Source organism: Episyrphus balteatus, chromosome 3 (assembly GCF_945859705.1).
Source record: "Episyrphus balteatus chromosome 3, idEpiBalt1.1, whole genome shotgun sequence".
Classification (NCBI taxonomy): domain Eukaryota; kingdom Metazoa; phylum Arthropoda; class Insecta; order Diptera; family Syrphidae; genus Episyrphus; species Episyrphus balteatus.
Window position 1 is genome coordinate 13,334,923 of NC_079136.1, and position 26,655 is coordinate 13,361,577.

General features: G+C 30.0%; 2 protein-coding genes and 1 long non-coding RNA gene across 4 annotated transcripts in view; 2 read left to right on the top strand and 1 right to left on the bottom strand.

Annotated features, from left to right (window-relative positions):
• Window positions 1-26,655, bottom strand: part of LOC129913007 (dopamine receptor 2) — an 86,742-nt gene that overhangs the window by 47,159 nt on the left and 12,928 nt on the right. The gene's annotated exons all lie outside the window — the stretch shown is intronic.
• On the top strand, window positions 3,401-4,129 carry LOC129913009 (uncharacterized). Its single transcript, XR_008771961.1, has 3 exons — window positions 3,401-3,474; window positions 3,532-3,820; window positions 3,887-4,129. It is a non-coding gene; the product is annotated as an uncharacterized LOC129913009 (long non-coding RNA).
• Window positions 8,421-26,655, top strand: part of LOC129913008 (pickpocket protein 19-like) — a 105,702-nt gene continuing 87,467 nt past the window's right edge. The window contains exon 1 of the mRNA XM_055991322.1: window positions 8,421-8,486. The gene's annotated coding sequence lies outside the window, so the exon portion shown is untranslated. The remainder of the gene's footprint in view (window positions 8,487-26,655) is intronic.

Below are 26,655 nucleotides of genomic sequence, written 5' to 3' on the forward strand. Positions count from 1 at the left end.
TCACTAGTTCTAAAATCCTCCAACCATGTAAACAGACCAATTTTTAATTGGAAGACAAGAAATTGGCGGCAGATGTCAGCTGATTTTCTCCCTAGTATTTGTCTAATTTTTGGATTAAATACCGTAATTTTCACTTCGTAAAAAATTTACAATTGGCATTTTTGTTGCTATTAGAAGACTTTTGACAGTTCGACCAATATTGGAAGATCTTCCAAGCTAAGTTTATATGTACTTAGCTTAAGGAACGTGAAGGTCGAAAAATTGAAAGGATTTCTCGTTTTGAACAAAAAGAACCGAAAAGTTACTTTAAGAAATGCATTATTCAAAATTTGATTGATGTTTTTAAAAGGAACAAAATTTATATAAAATGAAATATATTTAGGTAATTGATTTTTATATCAATCAAATATATTTCATTTTATTAAAATATTGTCCGTTTTGTGCTTCTTATGATTATGCGCCTACTGTATATGCTCTTCTGCTTTAAATCTAGTTCTATTTCTATTTAATTCTTGATGAAATAATTGCATACCTTGCGGCGCCCACGAACACATTATTTGCCTTAATATATTAATATTAATTTTATATGTAATTTTGTTGTTTAATTTATTGGTTCACATCAGGTTTGTACAAAAAGTTATGCCAAGTATGTGTTAGAAATATTTAAAATATTCGTCTTGAACTTTCTTGGAATAATCTTTATAGATCGGAGACAAGCGACTGGTATAATAAGAGAGGTGTATTATATAATTTTTGGCATCTGACCCAAAAAATTCACCCCCTTATTATATCAGTCCCTTGTCTTCAATTTATACAGGTAATTCCAAGAAAGTTCAATACAAAAATTTAATATTTTTAATTTAATTCTAAAACTAGGAAAAAAAAGGAATCGTGTTGTTTTTTTCAAACTTTCACAAAATACACAAATACTTTATTTCTACTCAAAAGAAAATCAAAATACAAAACCACACAACCGTAACCCCTCTAATGCGGTTTATTTAATCATCGTTAAATTAATTTTAATTAAAGACTTGACCTTTTTTTCCATTAATCTAAAATGTTTACAAGAAATTATAAAAAAAAGTACCATTTTCCATCGATTCTTTGTTTTGATATCAGACATATGGTCACCCTGTATGGATCAAAGACGTTATAATATTCCGGATACTAAATGGCTGTTGAATGGTTGAATGGTAAAGTGAACATGCACAAGGACTTTTTGGGCAATAACCGAACCATTAATAATTGCCATACTCTAATATCTGAGGATTTTGAAAAGGTTGAAGCTGCCTGACTGGTTACCACAAATCCATAACTATATCTACTCCTATATCCAATCTATATCTATGTCTTGTGAATAAAGCTGAAATAAACCCATGACATTTTTGCTTTATGAAACTGTGGTAAAATATCAAAAAAAAAAAAAAATATATACCTAAGAATAAGGACGATATGATGGAAAATGTGGTTAACCTTTATTCAAAACAAATAGCTATGATATTATGACTAAAGAGCCCGAAGAATGCCATGATTCTATTTTTAACATACAAAATTTATCTGTGTGGGAGTTCTTAATGAATACACAGTATCTATGTGGTAGATATATCTGCTTTGATGGAGAGATCCTTGTATAATACCTTTCTTCTTCCATGGATTTAGCTCTCTCTTGCAAAAGACCACCAGATGGAATTATTATTATCGTGCATATACTTTGTGTTAATATGACGGAAAGGAATATATACGTAGGAGAATGAATTTTATAATCAAATAAATTATGAAAGGATATCAAATCATAGCTGATGCTACTGATGGCTCGGAGAAAAGCTTGGTAAAATAAAAAGGATAATTCGTTAGAATAAATAAAGAGGGTTTTTTAATTAGGAAGATCTTAGTAATATATTTTTTTTAAACAGAAGATATAATTTATATACAGAATTTAATCACTTAACTGTTGAGTGTTAAAGTGGACTGGTTAGAAAAATTGTTATTATTTTTTGTAATTATTTAACCGACTGATTTGGTCTCGTATGAAACAAGTATGTAGTTACTTAATTACATTTATATATCAACTTATATCAAATTAGTTAAAACAAGTGAAGTTTTAAATGTTTTCGTAACAAATAAATAAAAACCATGGATTTCTGAGGTCATTTTAAGTCGAAAAACTTTAAGAAGTAATTTTCTCGTTTTTGAGTTATAATAAAGGTTTTTATGATTTTTGCTCTATTTTTTCTTTACTAGTTTTATCTTTTCCAAACTACGTCCTATTTGTAAAATTTGTTTTATAATCAATCAAGAATTTATTACAGTTTTAGTTTTTCCAAAACTTACAAAGTTTATATAGATAAAAAGAAAATAGGAATTTAAAATGTATTCATTTAAAAAAATGTTCACTATGGTGTATACGTAATATTTTTTTTTAAAATTAATTTTTGTTAAATTTTATTTTATCAACCACATTCTCCCTCTTCTTATTGCATATTATCGAAATTTTTGAAATATCTTAAAACATACTATATGTTCACAATTTGTATTGGTATCATTTCATACCAGGTGGAAATTTGATGAATAGCTGATTTTGAATGTTCTTCTTAAAACTACATTAGGGGGAAAAAGCTGTAAATTGAGAAATTAAAAGCTCCAAACTTGATAAAAATGGAAATATTGTTTGGAACTTCACAGAATGTTTTGATATGAATTTTAAAATAAACAAACACAAATCACATGGAATTGTTCAAAATTTCAAACTGACATCCATCATATGGTTTTCAGAATTTTATAAGAAATTAATTGAGGCAGTTTATTTAATCAATTAATTTCATATTTAAAATCTCAGTCTTGTGAAAAATAGTATTTAATGTGTATTTTTTAAACTTTTTTTCCGAAATTTTAACTTTGAAGTTGATTATTTCAAGAAAAATTAATTAAAATAATTTGATTTAAAAATAAGAATTAAGTGTACAATTCTGGCTTTTGAAAAAAGTATCGTTCATAACTGTATGTGTTGCCGTTGTTTTTTAATAATTTTTTTTTGTATTTTACGTGATATTTTAGAAAATTGTCCCTCCCGCCTAAACTTGGTGCTTATCTAAAAATTATTCTGTTTAAGAACTCAGTTGTTGTATTAATTTTCAAAACCTAGTATAAACATCTTTCACATGTTTTAAGGAAAAAATATAGTACAACAAAGCTTAAACTTTTGCAATTTCACTTAACAAATTGTTGACAAAAAAATATATAAATAAAAACTCTTATTTGCCATTAAAAACGTTCTCAAAAATTTAAATTGATATAACAAAAAAAAAAGTTCTCTTAAAAACTTTTTTTTTTGCCACAAAATACAAGAAGAGTTAAAAGGAAAATTATTTAAAAATAGAATCGCCCCTGGATAAATGCATGCAAAAAAAAAGTATACAAAAAAGTATAAATTTCATAAAAGGATGAAACTCGTCAACTTCCATTAGCCATATCGAAGTATAACATTTTATATACACACATATATACAAGTTCTGATATTATCCTCTCTTACAGCATGTTAAATTGAGCTTTGCTTCACGTGTTATCTGCTCCGTCGTCATTGTCCTCCTCTTATACTCCTTTTCCATTGCACACACTCAAAAAAAAAAAAAACAGGATTGAAATTTTTCACTGTGCATATATTTTTATAATAATTCTATGTAAACACACCACATTTCCGTGAGCACATGTTGTCCTTTGTAGGAAAGTGAAAATGCCCTGACAATGTCAACACCATCCTAGAGGAGCTCTCTGCTGACATGCATCAGAAAGGACACTGATGTGTGTCCCTACATATGGATGTGTATGTACCCAACCACCTTTGTCATGTTATCACAGCCAGTAATTTGCATTTTCTCTCTTGTTCTAGTGAAAAGGGAAAAAATTTGCAAACACAAAATTAAAAAAAGAAAGTAAAAAAAAAATAATCGGATTTGATTTAATTGAGCAAATGTTGGGATCCGCTTCCGTATTGTTTCGATAAGAGGATCATCAGTGAAAATTATATTTTTTAAACAAAAAATAAAAATTTACCGGAAATTGATTAATGGTTCTTTAGATGTTTTGATTTTTCCATTGGAAATGGTTGAAATGTATTTTTTGAACTAAGGAACCTTTTTTTTTTTTTTGTTCTTTGTTTTGGACCACACATTTGCCCTTGAACTTTAGTTTTGATTGATTTATTATTGAAAGTCCCCAATTTGATAGGAAATATAAATCAAATACACTCTTATTCATTTTTATTTCTAAATCTCATCAAGTCTTCAAGAAAAAGAAGAGGATCAACTTTTATACGATGAGACTAAAGACCTTTTCCTTTTTTGGAATTATAAAGTGCGGACAAAGAAGACTCTTTGGGTCCTTAAAATGTGGTGACTTAAAAATTAAAATAATGCTGCCGGCATATATATATTCATCCATTAAATTGACATCATTGGGTCGAATAAATTATTATCAGGGGTTTTCTGGATATCTTTTCTTTTGTTTTCAGAAGAAGGACACATCCAAGCAAAACCCAAGGACCCAATTTTTTTTCTTTTTTGCTTTTGAGTTGTTATCTTTTGTTTTGTAGAGGGTGTATTTTCAGATCTTCTTAATAATAAATTTATGTGTATGTTTTTACAAAAGACAAAAATGTGGTTCTTATTTTTGTTATGCAAAAACTAATTCAAAGAAAATATTCAAATAAAATACATATTTTTTTTCCAGAAAATGACAAGATATAAATATTATTTCTTGGAAGTCGAAAGAAAAAAAAAATCAACGACACTTGGGTCCCATAATATATTATATATTCTGCTTCTTGATTCTGCATAAATTATGATTTGGTTTTCTAATCAAATAAGAGAATTTGTATTTATTTGTTGTTGTTAGAAGTTTTTCATTGTTTAATGTATTCAAAGAAGAAAGCAACTTCAACGCTGTTAGACTTATTAAAAAAGATGTTGGTCCTTGCTTGTCATAATGATCTATGGTGTTTTTATATCAAACTGTTGATTAACCTTTGTTAAACTAAGGAAAAAAATCTCATCTTCTTATTCTTATCAAAATTTAATTAAAAAGAATACACGTGTATAAGGTTAATTTCAAAATTGGATACAATATTTCCATTAATATTAAGGCTTTTATGGTTATAGCTGTTTTTAACTTTTGTAATTATTAAATTTAAATTTCTTCTTTTAAAATTATCTGTTTAGATACATTGATGTTTTTTCAGAAAAAGATACGCATACGCCACAGTGACCCTCAATACCATTATACAGGTTGATTCACCAGCACTGTGTAAACAAGCTAGAAGGGTAATTTTCTAAAATAAATTGATTTAACTAGGATTTCTTTCAAAATTTTATATAATCAAGCACTAGTTTTGTTTTCAAAATCCAATGCTATTTTTAGTTTTTATTCGAAAACAAAAAATCGGATGCGAAAATTTTTGACGATTTCGAGAAATTCAGGGTCTAGCTATAAAACCAAAGATGTGTAAGTTAATTATGAACACGAGTGTATATAATAAAAAAAAACAGTAAGTTGTTTAATTTTGAATTTTAACTTTAAAATAATTTTTTTGAAAAATAAAAAAATGCTGTTTATGAGTTTCCCGTTTTTGAACGCATATTTTTGTGAATAAAAATTTATATGTTTTTTAATTCATGGCATTAAACGTGTAAAAAGTGATTTTTGAAAAAGTCTGAAAAAATTACTTTTTTACCAAGCTAAATCTCTAAACTTATAATAATTAAAAATCTGAAAAATATTCACATTATGGCTACACTTATTAAATTTGAGTCTGTAAAGTTTTAAATTTTTTGAACGAATGGTTTGGCTGGAATTTAAAATTGATCAAACATGGTACAAGAAACCCCATGTTATTCCCATAAGAAACTTCAACCGCTTGGAGGCACGGTATAGAATTAAGTTAGAGATTTGAAACTTGGGGAATATTTTTTTTAGTTTATTTCCAACCATATAAGATCATAGGAGTAAAAAAAATAAGCCAATTTGTGCCTAAATGTATATTCTTTCAGAATATAACCTTACTTAATTTTTTTGTTTGTTTTATTTTACAAAAAAAAATTGGGTAAAGTTGAAAAAATTGAGAAAAAAATCACTTTTTCAAGATTTATGGGATAAAAACCTGCACTTAATTTGTTTAAACAATAAACTTCTATACATCATTCAAAAGGTCTGGAAATTTTCTTTCCAAAAACATATAACATATTGAGAATTGTTAAAAAAATGACTGAGATATAGGTAGATTACATCGTAAAGTCTGTAAAAATGGTTTTTTGTAAATAAAAATAAAATGGAGGGTTTCAAAAATATAACAAAAATATTTTTATGCATTATTCGACCATACGAACAGCCTACACTATGTAATTCGTCGGGTGTATTTTCAGTGTCGCACCGTGTTATTTTTTGAGCAATTATATTACAAATATGTGATTTAAATCAAAAAATTTAGTTTTTGAATATTTTGTCTGTAAAATAAATTTTACTTTTTTCGTGGGCTATAGGTTCTTCAGTATACCTAGTCTATAGGTATACTGAAGAACCTTAAAAGGTCACGAATGGAGGAATTAGTTATATTGCCTGTAGTTAAAGTTAAAAAAAAAAAAAACCCCGATAAGTCCGATAAAATAAATGGTATACAAAATACCCTTACGAAATTTATTAAAAATGCTGTATTTGTCATGGAAATTAAGAAAAAACTGAGTCTCTAGATTGTTTTCAATCTTGTCCGTGAAAAAAAAAAACACTCTTCCACCAAATTTTCTTTATAGACTCTTTTGATCCTTGGTACCTATTCCAAAAGCAAACTTTTTGTCAAGTTTCATGAGGGTACATTTTTTTAATGCCTATTTTACCTATAATTAGGTACATATATCACATTTAAATATTTTGTTCATAGAAAGCTTAATTTAAATTGAAAAAAAAAAAACAATACGGAAACGAGGGAAATTGTAACCAACAAAACTTAAAGTATTTTTAACAACCGACACGTCTAAAAAAAATAACTTAAAAACCGGGTCTGTACGGTCGGGTTCACAAATAATTCCTTTTGACGTAAAAAGGCATTTTGATTGTTACAATACGACGAACAAAGAGTCACCTTGTACCTGTTACGGAAAATTAATTTTTTTTCAGAAATGGAAAGTATACAACTTAAATACATAATGCAAGTTTTAAAGTTTAATTCAATACCAAATTGAATGTCATAAATACTCATGCAGTGCATAATTTCAATCGTATGAACCTGTCAAATTCAATATTAGCTTTAGGCTGAATAAAGTCACTTTTCTTTTATCTCTTGTTGTCTTAAACATAATTACCATTAACCATAACCATCAACACAAACACAAAATACAAACATAAGGATTTACCTCCTTTCCCAATAATAATGGTAATATATTGATAAGAGCTTAAGAATATGATGCTACCGAAGCCAAACCACTTTCAAGGAGCAGCATCAGCTGCAAAAAGAAAAAAAATTCTTCTACTTAATAATAATTTAATTAGATCAATGAAGACATTTTCCTTGCGGAGGAAAGTGAGTTTTTCAAGAGCTTAATTGAGTTACCCAAGGATCTATAATGAACAATTTTAGATTTTCCTAATAAAGGCAAACTCATCAAGAAGTTTAAGAAGATAAGCAGAATTATGTATGTATGTGTATTGTGTATGTATGTTGCCTTAACTCCCAGGGAGATGATTCCTTGCTATATATCCAACATTCCTTCGTTCAATATTAAACGCACGTTCCAATAACCTACCTTGGATGATGCGATGCCTGGGTATGGATAGATAAGATGATGGCAGCCAAGAAGGCTCTGGTGATGTGTTTTATTTAATTTATTTAAGAATATTTATCCCAGGTAATGGAGTGATATTCATCCATTTACTCTATTCGTGTGTGAGAAAATCTTAATAAGAAAGATTTTCGATTAAGTAAAAAAAGACACATCTCGTTGGCTTCGTTGTTGTTTTTGTTGTTGCTGGTTTCCGTGAGATAAATAATAAGAAAAAAGAAAGCCACCTGTTCTGCTATGCGTATGTTACAAAAATTACAGGGAAGGATCCATGGAAGTTAGAATGAGGCATAATGTCTGTCTTACAAAAAACTTTAAAAAATATATATTTTTTAGGTCAAACCAACTCATGCACTTGTTTCCACTCGTTTCTTTTTGTTTTGAGAGGAAGCTATGAAAATTACAACTCGTTAAAAAAAAAAAAACAAATATTTGGAGTTCGTGAAAAAAATCAATATATATTTTTCATTCATGATTGCGAAGTCCTTTAACAGTTTTTGAAGTTTCGGAATTAGTTAAACTCGGATTAAAACGAAATGTCTTATTAACATGCTGGAAAACATAGGGAAGATATTTTTTAATTATCATGGAAGATGGAACTCATCGTAAGGAAAACTCAAGAAATTCAAGAAGTTCAAAAATAATAAAAAGCATGGAAAGCTGGTAAGTGCATACATTTTTCATACTATTTTTGTCTATATAATATTTAAAAAAAACGTGTTGCAATTTGATATTTTGGCAATGGTAACTTTTAAATAGTTCATTGAGCAATCGACTTGACAAATTACACAAATACAAAAGTAATTCTTTTTCTTCTGAATAAAATCTATTGAAGATTTTTGAATGCAATTCCTCTATTTTTGACATACCTCTCACGAATCGGTTAGTTCTCGGTAATCAATAGTCTTTTTTTGTTCTTAAAAAAAAAAAAAAATATATATCAATCACAAAAAAAGTTGTTGGGTTGACAGTATCCGATAAGGTTGGGAGAAACAAGAAGATAAATAATTTTCTTGAAAACAACTTAAAGGCGTCTTAGTAAGGGTACGATAGATCTAACTATTGAGCCCAGTGTCGTACCTGGGCGAAACGCTTCATAAATTTTTGGAGTTAAGGTCACTTGAACTTACATACATATATTGAATTGGATTTCGATTTCGTTAAACAAAATATTTGAGGCGCAAGTATCAATAGTCAAATTAGAAATAAAAAAAACAACAATTTTCAATAAAAATAAAAGAAAAATTGATTATTTGAAAAAGGGTCAGTTGAATCTCTCATTTATTCTCTACTTTAAAAGAAACGTGCGGCCACCATTTCCAAATACAAATTAAATAATTAAATCTTTTAATGTAAACTTATGGAAATCGCTTACGGGAAGTCAGCAACCAAAAAAAAAAATCAATGGAAGGACATTTTACTAACGGTTCTAAAATTTGTAATTTTTAAAATTATACCTCTACTAGCTGACCCGGCGGACTTCGTTCCGCCATTTCTTGTACCTATTTATTTCTCATTTTCGATTCTGTAATTAGTTAATTTTCAAATGAAAAAGAGGATCAAAACTTGAAAAGTTCATAAAATGAGTTTAAAAATATTAACTTTTAAGCTTTTAGCAAAAGTGGCCTTTGCAAAAAACTGATGCATGCGCATGATTAAAAGATTTTTGCAGACTTTTAAAAATTCAAAAAAAAAAAAATAAAAGACTACTCAAAAATGTCCCTAAAAATTAGGTTGTTTTTCAAAAATTTTTATTTCAAAATACAGGGCCTATGAAAAAAATCCGTTTAGACTCAACTCAAATTTCTGTGCAAAATTTTGCGTACCTGTAATTAGTCTTTTGTCGAAGGTCTATGACTGCAAAAAAACCTTCACAACTTGGTTTTGAAATTTTTTTGAATTTTTTCAATACCTTTTTTTAACTATTGAATAAATTTGTCTATCATTTAAAAAAAAAGTCAACTCTTTACGACTTACCGTTTAGAAAATAGTCTCTTTTTTCAATGTCTTGTTACCCCTATTTACCCTATAAAATCTTAAATTTTTTTTTACCTTAAACCTTCTCCTCTTATGCCTCTTTGATTAAAAAAAAAATTAAGAAAATAAGTCAGTCGGTGTGGCCGGTTAGCGAACGTACACAAAACCAAACTTTAATATATATAATAGATGTAACTAGTTGACCCAGCAGACGCTGTCCTACTTCTATCAGCTGAGTACAAAATGATATTGATTTCTAATCTAGAATTTTGAATGAGAATAGAGGTGTACTTTGACTTGCCGTTGCCTCGTAGACCGAGAGCTGGGAGCAAATTTTTTGCGTGAGAGGTAACCGATTCATATTAATATTAGAATAACTCCCAGCCATGGTGATGACGAAAACGAACGTCTGCCAGCATGTGTCTGCGCCTTTGCTGAGAAAAAGTGCATCAAAAGTACATTTTTTCTGAAAATTGATTTAGTGAGGGTAACCACCTGGAAACAATTGGAACCTGACGCCCTCGTCGCCCTGATTACAAAAATACCCATGACAGACGTTTTAACCGCGCCCAAACACCCGACAGACGAGCCTGAAAACGCGTTTTTTTACGCGTTTTTAGGGATTGGGGTAACCACCTAAAAACAATTGGAACCTGACGCCCTCGTCGCCCTGATTACAAAAATACCCATGACAGACGTTTTAACCGCGCCCAAACACCCGACAGACGAGCCCAAAAACGCGCATTTTTACGCGTTTTTAGGGATTAGGGTAACCACCTAAAAACAATTGGATCCTGTAGCCCTTGACTCCCTGAATGCAAAAATACCCACGACAGACATTTTATCCGCGCCCAAACACCCGACAGACGAACTCGAAAACGCGATCTTTTACGCGAACGCAAGGGCTTGGGGCAACAACTTAAAATTAGTCTCATTCTGTTGGTCTTGACTCTCTGATTACAAAAAATACCCATGACAGACGTTTTAGCTTCGCCCAAACCCCCAACAGACGAGTTCTAAATCGCGATCTTTTTCGCGAAATAAAAAACCAAGGACTTGAGGTCACCATTTGAAATTAGTCTCATTCTGTTGGTCTTGACTCCCTGATTGCAAAAATAGCCATGACAGACGTTTTACCTCCACCCAAACCCCCAACAGACGAGTCATAAATCGCGATCTTTTTCGCGAAATAAAAAAGCAAGGACTTGGGGTAACCACTTGAAATTAGTCTCATCCTGTAGCCCTTGACTCCCTGATTGCAAAAATACCTATGACAGACGTTTTATCCGCACCCAAACGCGATTAAATTTTTTAATTGAAGATTTTTGTGAACAAAAAATTTTTTTCAAAAATGTTGCTTAAATTTCATACATTTACTAATGCCAAAAGATTGGCTAGGCAATTAAAGGTAAACAACTATTTAAGAGTCATGGACAATCTTCCACCGTTTAGGCGATAAATGTAATTTTCTCATAAATTGACTTCAAACACAAAATATTTTGAGCACAACGGTCAGCACCTAGAATATTAGCATACACTTACTTAGGGTGACCAGCAATAACAATATTTGCATACACGTTTTTAATAAGCCAGAATTTCATTTCTACATATTGCATTTATCGCCTAAGCGATGGAAGATTGTCCTTCACTCTTAAGCATGGAATACACGGTACAATTATCGTACCGATTATCGTACAAAATTTGAATCGCATTCGATAATTGTATCGTATGTGTGTAATGTTGATGATGGAAAACAAAAGGTAGTATGCGATTGATTAGATGAGGGTTGTAGCGTGTGTGGGTTTTTAATTCACCCATGATTCAGTTTTTGAGATTACATAAATTGTTTTTACCTAACATCCAAATAATGGATAAAAATGTGAAAATTTATTTGACAGATAATGAAATCGTAAGTGAATCCATGGTGTATGTGCTTTTTTTCGATATTGTTAACGATATCGGTACATCTCAAGTCATGTACTATGATTGTATCGTGTATTCCATGCCTTATAGTTGTTTTCCTTTAATTCCCTAACCAATCTTTTGGCATTAGTAAATGTATGAAATTTAAGCAACATTTTTGAAAAAATTTTTTGTTCACAAAAATTTAATCGCGTTTTTGGGTTCGTCTGTCGGATGTTTGGGCGCGGATAAAACGTCTGTCATAGGTATTTTTGCAATCAGGGAGTCAAGGGCTACAGGATGAGACTAATTTCAAGTGGTTACCCCAAGTCCTTGGTTTTTTATTTCGCGAAAAAGATCGCGATTTAGAACTCGTCTGTTGGGGGTTTGGGCGCAGCTAAAACGTCTGTCATGGGTATTTTTGTAATCAGAGAGTCAAGACCAACAGAATGAGACTAATTTCAAGTTGTTGCCCCAAGCCCTTGCGTTCGCGTAAAAGATCGAGTTTTCGAGTTCGTCTGTCGGGTGTTTGGGTGCGGATAAAATGTCTGTCGTGGGTATTTTTGCATTCAGGGAGTCAAGGGCTACAGGATCCAATTGTTTTTAGGTGGTTACCCTAATCCCTAAAAACGCGTAAAAATGCGCGTTTTTGGGCTCGTCTGTCGGGTGTTTGGGCGCGGTTAAAACGTCTGTCATGGGTATTTTTGTAATCAGGGCGACGAGGGCGTCAGGTTCCAATTGTTTTTAGGTGGTTACCCCAATCCCTAAAAACGCGTAAAAAAACGCGTTTTCAGGCTCGTCTGTCGGGTGTTTGGGCGCGGTTAAAACGTCTGTCATGGGTATTTTTGTAATCAGGGCGACGAGGGCGTCAGGTTCCAATTGTTTCCAGGTGGTTACCCTCACTAAATCAATTTTCAGAAAAAATGTACTTTTGATGCACTTTTTCTCAGCAAAGGCGCAGACACATGCTGGCAGACGTTCGTTTTCGTCATCACCATGGCTGGGAGTTATTCTAATATTAATATGAATCGGTTACCTCTCACGCAAAAAATCTGCTCCCGGCTCTTAGACTATCGGGAGAAATTTAATTTGGGCGCCTCTTTTCCAACTTAAAAAGCTAAATTACTTTCAAAAACGTTCCTTTAGGAATATTTATCTACTGCTTAGTACTTAAAGCAGCTTTGAACTACTAACAGTATAGGAAAGTAGTTTTAAGTACTAAGCAGTTGATAAAATGTTCCCAAAGGAACGTAGCTTATACAGGGTGTCCCAAAAGTAATGGATCAAACGAAATATGCTGATAGGCCAACTTAAGGGCTCTTAGAATTTTTTAACTTGTTCATCCCAAATCCTTATGGTTTTCGATTTAATGCAGTTTTTGTGAAATTTCGAAAAATCCAGACTTTGCAACAGTATTTTGCTTCTTCCACTCATAATTGATTTTTGTTTTTACAATTCTTTCACTAAAACATTGCCTAATAATAAGAAATAATTAGTTAATCAAAATATTTTTTATTTCATTCGTCATTTTGCTGCAAATTAATTAATAGTTCCAAGTTTTATAAAAACTCAATTTCTTACTTTTATTTCATAGCAACACCCTGAAAAAATTTGTATGGTGTGACACTGGTTTATTATTTTGAAAACTTGTCGTGTTATTGCAGTTTTCAAAAATGTATAAAATTTTCCAATGTTAAAATTAAAACGAAAGATATTACAATTTGAATGCAAAAAACAGAGATTTTTAGAGCAAAATAACAAACATAAATCGAGGTTTTTATTCAAAAAGAAATAAACAAACAACGGTCGAGAAAATTTGTTTATTTTTCTTTGTTATTTTTCTTTGAAAGATCCTGTTTTGTTGCTTTTAAATTGTAATATCTTTAGTTCTAACTTCAACTTTGGAAACTTTTATACATTTTTGAAAACAATAGCAATAACACGGCAAGTTTTCAAAATAATAATCCAGGGTCACACCATACAAATTTTTTTCAGGGTGTTGGTTGCTCTGAAAAAAAAAGAAGAAATTGAGTTTTTATAAAACTTGGAACTATTAATTAATTTGCAGCAAAATGACGAATGAAATAAAAAATATTTTGATTAACTAATTATTTCTTATTATTAGGCAATGTTTTAGTGAAAGAATTGTAAAAAACAAAAATCAATTATGAGCGGAAGAAGCAAAATACTGTTGCAAAATCGGGATTTTTCGAAATTTCACAAAAACTGCATTAAATCGAAAACCATAAGGATTTGGTATGAACAAGTTACCAAATTCTGAGAGCCCTAAAGTTGACCTATCAGCATATTTCGTTTGATCCATTACTTTTGGGACACCCTGTATAAAGATTTTGAAATGTTTGAACTTACCTACAACTACAACAAAAAAAATTAAATTAAAAGGCGCCTAATATAGTTTTTTTTTAAATTAAAATTATTTTTGTCGAATTGTAACTGGGTAACTAGATTTTTATTGAATATTTTTGAATTTAAGTTAATATGTATATTTTGGGTCCCTGAGAGATATACAGAATATATTTTCACTGTCTAAACACTTTTCTTTATTTTTTGGGGCCCTTGTCTTCATAAGCTCGCCTGGGCAGTCTTGTACATCTGAATTGCTCATCACAATCACCTTTGCATAGCGCATTTTCAAATGCATCTAATTCCAAAACATGATGAATACAGATTTCACCTTAATTTTTGACATTAGCAACGTGACTATTGAAGATCAGCTTCGTAACCTCAAGAAGTCAGAAAAGTCAGAAAATTTTGTTCACATTTTTTCAAATTTTGACATCGTGTTTAGTCATTTACTTGCATATGTCATTTTTAATTTATATCTTTAAACTTAAATTTATAAATTTTATATCCTTGCAAATTTAACAAAGTACTTTTAATGAAAATCGGTTGAGTAATGAGTATTTGTTGAGAAACATTGAAACGGCTGTGAAGCGACGAAATTTCATGTAAAATTACCACCCAATTGATGATTGCAATTTATCTCATTCCTTTGTACCCAAATGTTCAAATTACTTCTTGGTTTGAAATAGGTACCTTAAAAATTTTTTTATTTATTACCTTCTTTGTTTTGCTTCTTTAAGTTCATATTAAATTAAAAACGCATGCTTTTATTTTAGAAAATTATTTATTTTTGGCCTATATATTTCGAGGTCTTACTTGCCTCATCTTCAGGGTCTAAAAATAATTACGATGCGTTTTAATAAATTATATTAACAAATAATTTAAATTAAAAAATAAATTACCTTTAAATATTATTAAAAAAGATGAACTATTTTCTAAAAAGTTTTTTTCGACATTTAAAACAATTGAAAAATCAAAAATTAATTTAAAAAATTTTTCTAGAAATTTAGAACTAAGTTACTTTGAACATTTCTATTAACTATAAGATTATAATAAGTGTTTGTATAATCCTTTTTATCGGTTTTATAGTTACATACGATTTGTTCATTTTTAATAATTTGGTTAACTTCTTGAATTTGTAATTTAAATCACAACAAAAACATTACTGTTAAAAAAGAGCCAAGTTATCCTATGTTGAAATTATGCTGGCACAAAAAGTACTGAGATGTAAAAGTGTACCAAGTTCTAAAGTTTGGGTTCAAATTCGTATCAATAAAATTTTGATTGTTCTCTTGACAATTTTTCTTAACCATCGATTTTTAAAGTTATTTCAAAAATTGCCAAGTAAACAATCAAAATTTTATTGATACGAATTTGAACCCAAACTTTAGAACTTGGTACACTTTTACATCTCAGTACTTTTTGTGCCAGCATAATTTCAACATAGGATAACTTGGCTCTTTTTTAACAGTAATGTTTTTGTTGTGATTTCACTACTTTTTGCAAGGTATGGCTGTAGAATATAAAATCTCTTTATTTGATGAAAATTCAGTGAAAATGGGTGGTTGCCACGCCCCCTGCCTGAAATTCTCAAACTTTAAATTTTTTCCTTTGTGTAAACTACCAGCACCACCATTCTACCAAATTTCAAGATTCTACGACAATCAGAAGTGCTCTATAATAATTTATGAAAATTCAGCGGAAATGGGCGGTTGCCACGCCCCCTGGCTGAAATTCTCAAACTTTAAATTTTTTCCTTTGTGTAAACTACCAGCTCCACCATTCTACCAAATTTCAAGATTCTACGACATACAGAAGTGCTCTATAATATTTGATGAAAATTCAGCAGGAATGGGCGGTTGCCACGCCCCCTGGCTGAAATTCTCAAATTTTAAATTTTTTCCTTTGTGTAAACTACCAGCACCACCATTCTACCAAATTTCAAGATTCTACGACAATCAGAAGTGCTCTATAATAATTTATGAAAATTCAGCGGAAATGGGCGGTTGCCACGCCCCCTGGCTGAAATTCTCAAATTTTAAATTTTTTTCCTTTGTGTAAACTACCAGCTCCACCATTCTACCAAATTTCAAGATTCTACGACATACAGAAGTGCTCTATAATATTTGATGAAAATTCAGCAGGAATGGGCGGTTGCCACGCCCCCTGACTGAAATTCTCAAATTATAAATTTTTTCCTTCGTGTAAACTACCAGCTCCACCATTCTACCAAATTTCAAGATTCTACGACACACAGAAGTGCTCTATAATATTTGATGAAAATTCAGCGGGAATGGGCGGTTGCCACGCCCCCTGGCTGAAATTCTCAAATTTTAAATTTTTTCCTTTGTGTAAACTACCAGCACCACCATTCTACCAAATTTCAAGATTCTACGACAATCAGAAGTGCTCTATAATAATTTATGAAAATTCAGCGGAAATGGGCGGTTGCCACGCCCCCTGGCTGAAATTCTCAAGTTTTAAATTTTTTCCTTTGTATAAACTACCAGCTCTACTATTCTACCAAATTTCAAGATTCTACAATAATCAGAAGTGCTCTATAATATTTGATGAAAATTCAGCGGAAATGGGCGGATGCCACGCCCCCTGAATTGAAAATCTCAAATTTTCGATTTTTTCCTTTGTATACACCACAAGTCCTATCACCGTGTAAAATTTCAAGTTTCTACGATATCGGGAAGTTCTCCATAATTTTGATGATCTGTCAGTGAGTCAGTGAGTCAGTGAGTCAGTTACGGTTTTTGCGATTTTTGAAGCCCTATATCTCAGAAACTACTCATCGTAGGAGGCTGAAATTTTGTGAGGTGTTTGGTTTTGACGAGCTCAACAAATGTAGTGAGTTTGAAATTTCTAGCATCTTTGGTGTGGAAGTTAGAGGGGGGTCGAAAATGGCCTGAGTTGTTTCCTGTAAATAAGGGTGTAGTGCCAAAGTTGCTAGAGAACTTGGCTGGGCACTACCGTGCCCCTTGATTTATTTCTTTCAAACTTTAGAATTTTTGCCCCATCAAAAAAATTTTTTCTTAATCGATTTTCGCTAAAAGTACTGTGTTGAATTTGTAGATAATATATTTGTTTCATAATTTATTTTATAACAATTTGAAAAATAAAAATACTTTGGTTACCCAATTTTAAATTTTTATGAGCGCTATATTTTTCTGCATAAGAATGAGTTTTTTCGAATACCAATACCAACTTTTAAAAATCCGAGTTGTTTGGATCGATTTCTTAACACAAAAATAAAAATTTACGTTTATTGGCTCGATATTTTTCTCTTTTACACAGTTTATCAAATTTCAACGTTAAACGAAATTGAAATTCATTTTCAATTTTTTAAATCGGAAACGCAATATCCTGTCATTTTGTTGCTATTAAAACTGAATGATGTTTTCCTTTCAATAAATATAACACAAAATCGCCTTAAGCCTTAAGTTGGATTTATAATTCCATATAAAATATATTGTTTGGGGCGTTTTAAGTCCCTTTAATGTCCTTGTATCCAACACTGTTTGATGGTGATGTTTATTTAATTCGATAACAAGATTAAAAAAAAAAAAAGTAAAAGATTTCAGCTTATTCAATGAAGAGGGAGTGTGCCAACAAGCAACATCACACCATCATTGACAACTCCCTCATTCAACGCCCCCTCGACAAAAAAACCTTCGCGTCAGAGCTAAGCAACCCTGGAGCAGAAGGATACCTTCTTCCGGGCGTGTATCTCTGTATATATTATGATAGAGTCACGTCAATTAAAATCACATTTGCTGCTGGATGATAGAAGAAAATAATATATCATTTCTAAGGAAATATTTGAAATGCCATCTTGTTGAACGATGCCACATTATGGATTCGTGTTTTTTTATTTTTTTCATCCTCCTCTTTTTATTTTTTTAAATGGGAAGCGTGTTTCATAATTTATTTTTTCCCTATCCCTTTGGTTTTGAAAAAAAAAAGGCAACGCGTCGTATATGTTTGCGTTTTTGCCGGTATCCTGCTCAAAAGCGTTATTTCACTTGCTTCCTTCGGGAATGTCTAACCACTGAATTAAAGATGCGTAATATGAACAGATAAGAGTATGAAATAATGGCATCCAATTACATTACACAAGGGAATACCATCACCTTCATATCGTATCCTGGTTTATGAAAAATAAATATGAAACCAGGATGTTTTGGTGTTATTTCAAAGGTATTGCGTAATTTTTCGTCTCAAAGGCATTTTAAATCAAATCACCTACTAAAACATATGATATTCTTGAATAACCCAACACACATGATGTTTATATTTAACATTTTTTGTGGTACAACTGGAATTTTGTATTTCCATTTTTATATTCTTGAAGGGGAGATGGGGGAAAAACATAACTTATACTTAGTCAAGTACATGATTGTTGAAGCTGAAATTACTCCTTTAAAAAGATATAAAAATAAATTAATAATTGGATGGCGGTTTTAGCTTTTGTTTATTTTAGCAAGTTTTAAAAAAAATATCTATAAATAATTTTCAGTTTTTTCAAATACAGTAGGTATAACTGTTGGATTTTGGTATGTGAAAAGATATGGTGTTTTAAAAAAAGACAATATTTTTAATGTAATTTCAGAAATGGGTGGGACTACGAAAATAAATTGAAATATCACAAAAAATTAATGCGTATTATCTTTCTTTCCTATAAATTTCATTTATGATTTATCTATCTTTTAAATTCAAAAAGATATAAATAAAATACACTTAAAAACAGTCAAAAAATTTGGGGTAAAAACTAATATTTCTCGTTTTTCGGTAAAAAAAAATTATTTAAGAAATTATATATATTTTTTTTTAATAATTGATTTTCAATATTCATACTTATATTTTTTAAATTACGGTCTCAGAAAAAAAAAAAACGGTTTTCTAGAATTTTTCAACTTTCCTGCCATTTTTTGAACAATTTACACTCTTAACGTGTTCCCGTAATATATACAAAAAAGTCCTTGGCATCAAATTGGTTGCTTTAACCGTTTAGAAGATATTCGCATCCAAACCAATGCCCACTTATTTCAATAGTTTTCTTATGGTCCCTATGCATTGCGACTTGGATGCGAATATCTTCTAAACGGTTAAAGCAACCAATTTGATGCCAAGGACTTTTTTGTAGAACATTTAAGCCCCTACAATAATCCAACTTACTAATTTAATAATAATGACTTTTCAATGAATTAGAAAATTTTGAAAAGTAAAAAAAGTTTTTATATTTTTGTTTAACTTTGACCTCGAATATCTTTCAAATGGTTAGATTAATAAAAAAAGTTATCAAGACCTTTTTTGTAGAGCAATCTGTTTCCTACAAGAATACCTATGTCATGCGCGTTTGATTATTATAATTTTTCAATTTGTTACAAAATTAAGAACAAAAAACGAATTTTTAAAGATTTTCTCGATTTTTGGACCTCAAATATCTCTTTAGTAGATAATTCAAAAAAGTGTGTTTAGCCTTTTTTGTAGGGCGTTCAATTTTCTACAAGAATATGTAAATAAAATTGGCTAAAAATTCAATTAATAAAAAAAATATTTTTGGAAATATGCTTGATGTAAAAATGGAAAATTGAAAAGCGGAGGACCTTCCCATTAAGATAAAGAGCTCATATTTGGTCGAGTTTTCGAGGTACCAAATCAAAAAAACGAATTTTGAGTGTCTTTGACCCAACCTAATGTACATTGAATTTTTCTAGTCAACTTTTACTAGCAATATAGGTACTATAGGACAAGTTTATGATTCGAAAAAAAAATCTAACTCGAGATAACAAATATTTTTCTTAAAATCCCTTTTTAAATAAGAATTCCGATGAAAAACTTAGTTTTATGATCAAAACCATTAAAAACCGTATTTTATTAATTATAAAAACAGATTTTATGTATTTTTTTACGTTATCAGAAATATGCTTTAGTAAAATTATTAAAATATAAATTTCCCTAATTTTTTTTTATAAAAACCTTTAAGATAAGAGTTACTTTTACCAGTCTATTTAATTTTTTGTTTTTTTTTTTTTAATTGAATTTGTATACAAACATTTATTATGTTTTTAAAACCAGCTAACATAAGTGTTCAAAAAAAACGGTATTTTGTACCTACACGGAGAAAACATAACGCCAGGGATAACTTTACGTCTAGTATATTTAATCAGAATAAAGTTGAATATACCAGAAATAAAGTTAAATATACCAGAAGCATAGTCATCCCTGCCTTATTTTTTCTCTGTGTAGGCAAAAGTTCTACAGAATATATTTTTTATAAATTTTGCTACACACATCAACAGAAAATAGAACGTTTTTTTCTTCTCCTGCAAAATTTAAAATCATGGACTTATCGTGTTTTAAAAATAAATGATTCAATTGTAAAATCAACTTTTAATACTATTTTTTTTTGTGTTTCTTCTTGAAATCAGGTAAAAATTATTCTTTTATAAATCCTATAAATAGCTTTAACAAGCCTTTAACAACTTTAACCTTTTTTATAAAAACTATAATAGCTCAGTCAAAAGCATCAGAAAATTTAATTAAAAGTCATTAAATTCCTTTTTAGTGTTTACATAAATTAAATTTATTTGAAAATGTCTGTTCAATTTTTACAAACACATTTATCATATTAATTTTAACTCATATTATGTATAAACTCATATAAAAACAGAAAAACCCTCCAATTCTTGCAACAGTAACCAGACAATAAAATTTATACCGTTTCCAAAAATAATGTAATAATAATGCCATAAACAATAAATGCTTTTACCAAAACAACTATTTCCGTCAATTTCACTTGGCTTCCAGAGTTTATTATTATACTCGTCGTGCGTCGTACCCCACATATACACTCGGTATATTATATTGCCTTTCTGTCAAAGACAATTCCCAAACCGAACAAGGGAACCACTGCATCATGTTGACTCTGAAAATGTTGCTCTAATGATCAATTTATGCCTGATGTTATAAACAACATAAAACGTCAAATTGGTTACCCACCCTTTTGCGGTTTCGGTAGCCAAACAATTTTAGATGATAAATGCTGGGATTGTCCTCCCGCCCGCTGGCATTCTGATAACATATTCCCAGTTCCCATCAGATTTGAGAGAGAACGAAAATTGTTACAAATATTTTTCGTCCTTCATGTGAGTGTGTGTGTATGTGTGTGTGTCCCCTCTAATGCACAAATAAACGAAAGAGAACGAGTATGAAAATGATGTTCAGTGAATGAATTTTGCCCGGACAATTGCCGCAATTGTTCGCGTTGGTCTTTCTTCTTCGTTGTCCCAGAGTCGGACGATGATGATGGCCTGGCCCCAGGGATGATGATGCTTGATTTCGAGTTTAATGAGATTACAAGCACATTGGAAATATGTCTGGGGGCTGTATAAAGCACCAAACATGATTCCGATGAAAGGATACTCTTCATTTTAAATGGATTCATATATACGAGTACCCAGTTCATATGTATGGGGTATGAGCATGTATACGAGTACGAGCTTGTAGCTATATAAGTTTCTATACATGGACTAGTATAGTTCGAATTTCCTGAGTCAGAGTTAATTTTTAGAATGTGATGTTGAATAATGATGTTTTCCAATACACTGTGAGATAGTTCTTCTTCGGTCGGTTGGTTAGATGGTGTGATTCCAATCACGTTATATCTGTTTAAATTGAGCGCGGGAAGTGAAATGGAGACGGTCAGTCTGCGGGGAATGGAAAAAATAATGTGAAATGAAGCATTGCAAACTCTTGCTCCCCGAAGCCATTAAATTAAATGAAAATTAATAGGAATCGATAGGTTTCGTGGAATATGTGTGCGCACATATTTTTTTAGTTCAATTTTAAAAGTTTGATTTTATGGTAGGAAGAAGTTATACATACGGAATATTTTTTTTTTTTAACAAACTAATTATCGAGTTTGGTAATTAAACTTTTAACTATAAAGTTTGGCTTTGATGTCCTCATTCATATGAAAAAGGAAGGCAAAATGAAACGTAATTTATAATTAAAAATGTGTAGTACCTATATGTTATGTCTGTTATGAACTATGGGAGCATTTCTTAGAACTTACGAGTGTATTATTATCTCTGGTTGATTTTTCGTACTTCGTATAGAAACATTTTGCAGAAAAAGAGTAATATTTCAGTGAAGGTAGGCCCATTAAAAATGCTTGAAAAAAAAATGTTACACATACACCACAGTGAACGCTTAAGTTTAAATTCTAAAAATTGATACAAAAGGAGATAAAACAGAACATTAGCGTTCACCAATTATACTTAAATGTTGGATGAGAACATTAACACTGAGAAGTTTTTTTAAAAAAATAGGAGTTTGAGATATTCACGAGTGAAGTTTATAAAGCGAATGCATTTTATGTTGGTTTGAGTGAAATGTACACTCATTTTTTTGGTATCAAATGGAAAAGAAATGTCTTTACATTTCAAATAGATCACAAATAATTGTGCATTTTTCTTATATCAAATAAATGGAAAACAAATCATAATTTTATAACTATTTCAACTTATTTTATGATAAAAATCATTATCTAGAATCTCTACAGTTCATAGAAACTATACCAAGTGTAAACAATTGTCATCTAAAAATTAAAATGAAGTATCATTGGCGATGCCAGGATTACCAGGAGGACTTACAGCTGCTAGGAAAGTGAAAAAGAAATTTTTCTGAGGAATCCCAACTAACAATTTTACTTCCACAAGGTTAGGATTTTTAATTGCTTGCATCTATTATCTCTACAGGGCTTGTATTTAGTTTGCGAATCGAAAATTCAAACTTCCGAGGCTAAACTTTCGTTAACCGCTTTCTAGAAACCTAGTGCAAGTGGAATTTAAAAATTTCTACAAGCATTAATGTAAACATTTCGTTTAAATTTCAATATGGCCACATGAAATTCCATTGTAGAATCACAAGAAATAAAAGCCAATAACTGACTTCTTTTAAATGGCTTTGCAAAAGAAATTGTATTAGAACTGCTTACAAAATCTTTATGAATGCTATGTATTTTTTTTATCCAATTCGAAAATTATTAGACTCAAAAATGACTTAGGTAGGTATTTAAGTATGGTAGAAGTACCTACAACTTTTACAATTGCCTTAAATGCATTTATTATTATAATTCTATAATACCGAAATTATTATGTCAATAGAATATGAGTCGTGATATTTATGTATAAAAAAAAAAACATTACGTTGAATTTCAAATAAACCGTAGTTAAACGGTTTTGCCTTTTTAAACAAATATTCCACAAAATAGATGTATTATAGTTACTGCATTCTAATATTTGAATTCAAAAATTATTGAATTGTTTTTGATTGAAAATATTACAAAAAATGTTTTATATCACTTTCAAATATAACGACTTACATAAATGTATATGTTTTGTATCTCTGTATGAAAAAAAAGAAGTTCAATTTCAGGCGCATGCGCGAAAAGCTTTTAGTTTTATATGTTTGCCTTAGCGAAGTTAGGGGTTATTTATTTATATTTGTAGAGGTCCTTTAAGTACAAGCAAAACATTGTAAAAAGCATTTAATTTTATAAGTTTGCCTAAGCAAAGTTAGGGTCCCTAATTTTATTTCTAGAAGCCCTGTGAAAGTGAGTACAAGCTAAATTCTTTAAACTGTCAGGCAAACTCATTAGAATAAGACCATTTTTGTTTTTTTTTATTCATTGTTATAAAGAAAAATTAAAAAGTGAATCTTTTCATATCGGTAATTGGTTTAAAATAGTGTTATTAAAAATGGTTTACTGACCAATTTGGAGTTCATATTCAAGTAAGTGGAGAGGAAAGGAAAACAAGATTTTAATCTTTTCCACTTATTTAAATATGAAATAGTGATGGACATTTTAGATTTTTTATCTAAGTTCAAAACAAAGTTAATTCTCTAATTTTTAGGAAAAAGTCAAAAGCTCAAAAAAATTAAAGATTTTTTTCTGCTTCGGATAAATGCGGTTTGACGGCATCCGGGTGAAACCTCTAAATTCTAAAAAAAACGAATTTTTCAGATATTTTGTCTGCTTCAGAAAAAATTGTTCTTGAGTAAAAAGTTATTCTCTTTCATCTTCACAATAATGATATGGTTTGACAATCAGTATATAATATTATTAAGTCATTATTAAATAGTTTTTTACAAGATAAAAAAAAAAAAACTGAAAATAACCAAAAATAATAACTTTGAAAAAAAAAACACAAATGGTCACCATATTCGTTAAGATAGTGCAACTCATCAGGAGTTAAATCGAAGCCCTTAGGAAGCTCTGGTTTCAACTAGTCCAAATTTGAAACTCTTTTATTATATGCCTGAGTGGCTCGATGGGTAAGATACCGGACTATCAATTAGGATGTACGAAGTTCAAATCCAGCAAAATGCGTTAAAATTTGTAAGAAGATTTTTTTCAATATAATTGTGTTTGGATATTTATTTGCAGAAGCAAAACTTGTCTAGATGGAAAACAAAGAAGAAAATGAAAAAATAAAATGCAATAGGTACACAAAAAAAATGAAAAAAAAATTTTTTTTTTCTTTATTCTATTTGGGATACACCTCGTTTAGACTTTCACAATCCTTCGACAAGTCTGCTCAGAGCTTCTAAATAAAAATAAAAGCCTGCAACAATAATACACATTTTCAAATTTCAAATGTTGGTTGTATGTTGGCATTAAAGACATGTTATGAGTCTCTCCAATCAACTTGCTTATGACTCTTCTAAGGCCTATCAAGCTTCTCGGGTGGGCCAGATGGGCTTCTCTATGGTCGTATACAAGCAATATTTCTAAAATCGAAACAGCTTCGGTAGACCCTTGTGGAAGTAAAATTGTTAGTTGGGATTTCCTTCTTTAAGGGGTTATATCTAGTTGTAAGTTCAAAAAAACCTTCTTTTTTGTGGATTTTTTGTGAAGAGGAATTTAATTATATAAACATAAAGAATACATATCCATAAAGCAAATTTAATGTATTAAAATAATTCGCTGGGGATTTAAAAAAAATATTGGGTTCCGTTATTTTTGTAGTAGATCTCCTAGACGACCTTCAAAAAAAGGTGTCTGGCGGTGAGCAAGATATCTCTGATCCAAGTCACTTAAAATTAAAAAAAACCAAAAGATTCATTTTCAGGATAGACCAATGCAGGTAATGAACGAAGGAATAGTCAAAATTTTGATTTTTAACAAAATGGCGGCTTCCAAAAGAAAAAAATCGTTGTTTTTCACGAAAATTTACACTTTAAAGTGGCTTAAAAAATCGAATTATTGTCAAAAACCTTTTTCCTTCGTTCATTACCTGACAAAAGTATCTAAGAAAATTGTGTAAAAATTTCAAGCCGATTACTCCAGCTGTTTCGGAGAAATTTTGCTCACCGCCAGACACCTTTTTTTTGGAGGTCGTCTAGGAGATCTACTACAAAAATAACGGAACCATATATTTTTTTAAATCCACAGCGAATTATTTTAATACATTAAATTTGCTATATGGATATGTATTCTTTATGTTTATATAATTAAATTCCTCTTCACAAAAAATCCACAAAAAAGAAGTTTTTTTTTGCACTTACAACTAGATATAACCCCTTAAGTCAAATTAATTAACTTTCTTTAGTTATTATTTCTATAAGAAACCTGATAATGCGTTATAGATTTTGCCATTTGATTTATGATTAAAGGGAATATTAATAAAAAATGAAAATAAGTAAAATTTTCGAATTTTTTTTTTTCTTAAATTTTAATTTTTACTTTTTGAAAACGTGTATGTATATGATTTTTTCGAAATTTTTTTTTTCGAATGACATACCTATATTTTTTTTTTTTTTTGAATGATATATACATTTTTTTTTTTTTTTTTTTGAAAAATGTTTGAAATTTTTGTATATTCTTAATTGAGAAAAAATTGAAAATCCTTAGAGCCGTTTAGAAAAAAATAGATAATTTGTATGCCTCTAAATTTTGTGGCAAGACATGTGGCAAGACCTGTCATAGAACCTTTTCCATCATTTCTAAAATACCCAAAAACTGATAAAAACACATTTTTGTTTTTTTTTTTTAATTCCAATTATTATTTTATATATTATATATTATTATTTTTTTTTTTTTAATCAATTCTTCAAATTGGGTGCATGCATTTTTGTTAATAGATATAATTAAACATATTATTTTATGACTGTTAAGACTCTTTATGTGAACTGTAAAAAGCCTTAAAATTCTAAATAACTGTTGCTATAAGCAAGTCGTGTATTTTTATTGAAATCGTAAGCTTGGTTTTCGAGAAAATTGCAATACCTTGAAAATTTTAAATACATGAAAACTCCTTTCTAAGCAAGGTATTAAAAAACAAAAATATACCAACCTTAAAAATCTTAAAAACTCATCCATACCAAATTTAAAAAAATCCATTTAAATGTTTAGTTGATGGATGTAATTTGGAAAAATAAAAACTTATATATTTTTGTGAAAATTTCACCCTTGATGGAATAAAAATAAGAAAGCTTGCTTAATTTAAATATCAAAACTCTATCATGGGTAGTTAAAGTTTGCATGTGTGAGTGTTAAATTTGTAATTTTTTT